This window comes from Neltuma alba, unplaced genomic scaffold, assembly GCF_004799145.2.
Source record: "Neltuma alba isolate B1F8T4 unplaced genomic scaffold, ASM479914v2 tig00013182_pilon, whole genome shotgun sequence".
NCBI classification, from domain to species: domain Eukaryota; kingdom Viridiplantae; phylum Streptophyta; class Magnoliopsida; order Fabales; family Fabaceae; genus Neltuma; species Neltuma alba.
Window position 1 is genome coordinate 173707 of NW_021637492.1, and position 5387 is coordinate 179093.

A 5387-nucleotide genomic window follows, 5' to 3' on the forward strand; every position below is an offset into this window, starting at 1 on the left:
TCTTTGCTTCTCTTCTTCTTCTTTTCTAGGTACTAGTTTTTATGGGCAGTGGTTTGATAATTTCTCTCGTTTTCTTCCTCTTCCTTCGTCTTTCTTCTTCGTTGCCGGTGGTTGCTATTATGAAGAAAACTCAGGCCGGCCAGTTATTATAAAACCGTTTCGGGTTCCGGGCTAACGACGGTTTCTAGCTCAAAGGCCGGCTCATAGCGGTTCAAAACGAATTAACACTCAGAACGGTTTTTACATGCGACTCAAGCTGCCTTTACCTCCGGTCAACGGTTGGTCCGGTCGGACCGTCCAGTCCGGTCCGGTCCTGAAAACATTGCTTTAAACTTAACACTAATAAAAAAATATTAACTCAATCTTTTTAAAATGCTGACATATTAATTTTTAATTTAAAATATCTAAAAAATATTTAAAATAAAACTTTATTTTTATTAATAATTTTGCAATTTTATAATTATGAAATAAAAAATTTTCCTTACTTTTTATTGTGGAAAAAATTATCTAATTAATCTTAAAATTTAAATCATTTGAAAAGTTATAATTATTTTAAAGATTAGTGTTAACTTTTATACTAAATCTAATATCATAATTTTAAAACCTACTTAAAAATCAATAAGTCGTAATTTAAGATATTTTTAGATTAATAATTTTATGAAAATTTAAAAGTAAATCTTATAGAACTATGTTAGAAAATTTGATCATAGGAAATAATTATATCTGATGGCATCTTTAATTCTTGGTAGAAAAAATGGCATCTTTAATTAGGTTTTATTATAAATATTTTTTTAATTCACATATTTGAAATTAAAAATTAACATGTCAATATTTAAATGCTAAATCATCATTTTGAAATTGTTGAGTTAACATTTTATGTTAACAAAGTTAACAGTATTAAATTTAATGGACCAAAAATACACATTTTAGACTTGTAATACTAAACTAAAACTTGAAATAAACTTAAAGAAGTAAATATATACTTTAAGCCTTTTGCCAATATATTTATTACGTTGTACTTCAACAAACGTTGTATAATTGGTTTATTGAGGTGTGGATTACTGATTCTGTTAATTTTAATTAATTTTTAATGTATTAAGTAATATTCGTTTTCATGCATTTACATTATATATAATAATTCTTTTATAGCTTACATATATGAGGATGAGAAAATTATGTTGAAGAACCTATCTCTAAGTCAGTATTGTTTTTCTTTGACCTTGTTCAAAATTTATTTTTTTGGGCAAAAGCTCAAAATTTATTTTCAGGCACCATAAAAATTATATTATATTGAACGAACAAAATAAACTAACTAACTTTCTTATCGTCATAAAAACTGGTGGCACTTTCATATCCCTTCCCCTATAGTTGTCACTCTGAAATTTAAATCTGTCCATCAACAACATGCCAATCAATTTTTTTTTTTGTTTTTAAAATCTTTTATAAACATAGTCAATTGCGTTTAGAACTGTTAATGGAATGAGATCTGGACAGGCTCGGGAATAGGGATGGGGATGGGATTTCCGTCTCATGTTCTGTGAGATTGGAATGGTATGGGATGTGTCATTTCTTTTCTTTCTTTTTTTAAAAAAACCATTGTAATTTTGAGGATGAATTTTTTATGTTATAATGTTTGTTTTTTGTTAAGCTTCCAAAGATGAAAATATTATAAAAAATATTATAGAGAGAACTCAATTATATAATGTAACAAAGGTATAAAAATAATACTGCAAAAAAAACACGTAAAAAAATACTATATAATGGCTTTATGAATTATTTTATTAAGGAAGAAGATTTTGTTGAGATAACACTGCATGTTAAAAGTGAAAATCACTACAGAAAATAATTTTTATTAATAAGTGATTTGAATAATATAATAATAATTATTAATAAATAATTTTTAAAAAAAAGGCCATAGGATTGACGAGACGAGTTTAACACTCCAATTGTGTTATTCCATACCTAATATACAATTTTTTTTCTTTTTTTCCTTCTCAAATGCCTGTAATATTTATAGCAAAACGAGGCACCCAACTCCCTCATAGTACGCGGCTAAAATTTCCGTCCTTCGAAATTATAAATTTAATCAAACCCAACAATAATTATCAGTCATCCTTCTCCGTGTAATTTTTTCTGTTGTTTATTTGAAATTTCTATAAGCATTTTCTCTAACTTTAAGTTATTTTTATGAGAAATATATTCTCTATAATGAAATCCCCAGCAGCCCACTGTTTAATTATCCTCTCGGTAATATATGAAGTCTCCTCATGATAAGTTTTCTTTTTCATTTGTTTTCTTTATGAAGCTTTTTTTTTTTTTACTTTATATTAGAAGTACCTTTATACTTGTGAACAAAATCATTTAAATTTGTGAGGAGCGCTATTTCCATTGTGACAACAGAAAATTGGAAGGCATTCATTTTGATCTGTTAAGAGAAAAATCAAATTTTTAAATGACGAATGGATTAACCGAATGACAGTGCACATTGATAATTAATAAGTTGATGAATACAGGCACAACAAAATTATGAATAATTCGATTGTCTTTTGTGTAAAATGATCACATTTCTAATTTTAATGAGCAGAACGATCAACTCTAATTTCCTCAACAATTCCCTGTTATATCAAAAAAAGTATTGGAGCTTTGGTAAACAATATACGTGAAAAGTCACATTTTTTTATTATTATTTTAATTTATTGTGACTATATAACTCATGTTAAACAATTTTGTATATATTTTTTTGGATAGGCCTGAAGCAGATCTTATAGAAAAAATAGTCACAGATGTATGGGCTTACATAATTCCTAAATTACCATCTCATGTTAACAATATGGTTGGGATTGAGTCAAGAGCAAGTGCTATGATGTCTCTCTTGGAGCCTTGGTTGGATGACAGACGTTTTGTAGGGATATGGGGTATGGGCGGGGTGGGTAAAACAACTCTTGCTAAAGTTGTTTTTGAAAAACTATCCCACGATTGTGAAGTGTGTTGCTTTCTTGCTAATGTTAGAGAAACATTCGAGAAAGAAGGCAAGGTCTCTCTGCAACAGAAGCTTCTTTTTCATCTCGAAAAGAAAGACATGAATATTTCTAATGATTACGAAGGAATGAAGATGATAAGAAAGCGTCTCTGCGATAAAAAGGTTCTTCTAGTCATTGATGATGTAGATAATGAGGATCAATTAACTAATTTGGCCGAAAGTCCAAATTGGTTTGGTAAAGGAAGCAGAATAATTTTTACAACAAGAGATAAGCACTTGCTCACCTCATCTAGAGTAGATGAGGAAAGAATATATGAGATGAAAACCATGAAGAAAGATGAATCTCTTGAACTCTTTTCAAACAAAGCATTCAACGAAGGCCATCCTCCTGATGAGGATTATTTGAAGTTATCAAATTCAGTAGTTGAACATGCAGCTGGTCTTCCTTTGGCACTTAAAGTTTTGGGTTCTTTTCTTCACGGAAGGAAAAAAGATGAGTGGAGAGATACTTTAGATAAGTTGAAGAAAAGTAATCTTGAAAAAATTTCTCAAGTGCTTAAAATAAGTTATGATGGATTGGATGAGCAACAACAGGCAATATTTTTAGATATTGCTTGTTTTTTCAAGGGTTACAGCAAAAAATATGTAACTAAAATATTGAATAATTGTGATCTTAACGCAACCATTGGAATAGGGGTCTTGATTGAGAGAACTTTACTAATTGAAACGAATAATGGCGCATTAGAGATGCATGATTTACTTCAAGAGCTGGGTAGGAATATTGGCAAGCATAGCAGGTTGTGGGAGTTTGAGGAAATTAAGGAAGTATTGGAAAATAACAAGGTGAGTGCCATATTTTCTAAATATCTCATTTTCTTGACATGCATTTAATGTTTTTAATGTTCTTTATTTTCTTATCATTCTCATGTTATTTTTCTTGCAAATGACATTTTTATTAGGGATCTGAGGCAATAGAAGCTATTTCTATGCGAGGTTGGTTTCAGTACGAGCAAGATAAAATAGAAGTACATCCTGAAGCTTTTTCAAAGATGAGTAACCTTAGGCTCTTCATATGTAATAACAATCCGTTCATCTTCCCAAGTGAATGGAAATTTTTGGCTGGTGCATTAAAAGTTGTTAGGTGGCCATATTCTCCTTTGGAAGCTCTTCCACTTGAAACTCAATTGAATCGACTTGTTGAAATGGATATGTCACATAGCAAAATAAAACAACTTTGGAACAACAAACATGTAAGATTGATGCTTCATGCATGATTGTTTATATTAAAATTATATCTTTGTGTTCATGTTTTATTGATATACTGCTTAGTTAGGCTGACTCTACCATCTTTTTTTTTATTCCAGCGTATGACAAAGTTGAAATCTATCGTATTGAAAAAGTCTCTCAATTTGATCGAAACTCCAGACTTCTCAGGTGCTCCAAATTTAGAACATTTACATCTTGGTGGATGCACATCTCTTGTCAAGGTTCATCCCTCCCTTGGACAGTTGGAAAAGCTTGTTGAGGTGGACTTGAATCATTGTGCAAACCTTGAAATCCTACCAAAAAAATTGGAAACAAATTCTTTGGTGAAGTTAAACCTTAGGGGGTGTAAAAAAGTTGCAAAGCTCCCAGAGTTTGGGGAAGGTATGAAAAAACGATCATATCTTAATGTGGATGCTACTTCTATAACTAGACTTCCTGAATCAATTGGATCCTTGACGGCTCTTGAATATTTAAATTTGAGTGGCTGTAAAATTGAAAACCTTGACAAGTTATTGAAGACTCACATAAGTCACCAAATTTCCGGCTGGAATGTAACGTCCTTAACAGAGTTATATTTAAGCCAGTGTGGCTTAGATGATGGATCGATTCCTGATTTTGACAGTTTATCATTGCTCACTGTATTGGATCTAAGCTTTAATGATTTTGAGAATCTACCCATTGGTTGCTTCTCTGGTCTTTCTCGACTTGTCTTCCTTTCATTGAATTACTGCAAAAGGCTTAAGTCGTTGCCAACGCTCCCACCACGATTAATTCGATTACATGCCTCCGGTTGTGATTTAATGGAACCATTATCATCAGATAGACAATTATGGGATTTGGTTGCTTCACTTGACCATGAGGTATGCGTTTCTCTTCCTACAACCTCTAATGTGTATTTTTCCCCCTTAAAACTGCAATTACATAACATGACTAATTTTTTATTTCAGTGTCGTGGGCGAACTATCGATGATGATTGGGATGAAGATGGGCTGGAAGATGTTCCTTCTGTGCTATATCAGGTATGTGTGTCTTATTTTTGTGTTTTTTTTCCCCACATATATGCTCCCTTCATGGGTAATTAATATTAATAACATATTATTTGATATGTTTGCAGGGACTTAAATGGCCTTCCAGAGATTTC

At 31.2% G+C, this 5387-nt stretch overlaps 1 long non-coding RNA gene across 1 annotated transcript; it reads left to right on the forward strand.

The window, feature by feature from the left end:
- The first annotated feature begins 4066 nt into the window (after window positions 1–4066).
- Window positions 4067–4593, forward strand: LOC114735220 (uncharacterized). Its single transcript, XR_003739243.1, has 2 exons — window positions 4067–4230; window positions 4345–4593. It is a non-coding gene; the product is annotated as an uncharacterized LOC114735220 (long non-coding RNA).
- The last annotated feature ends 794 nt before the right edge of the window (window positions 4594–5387 follow it).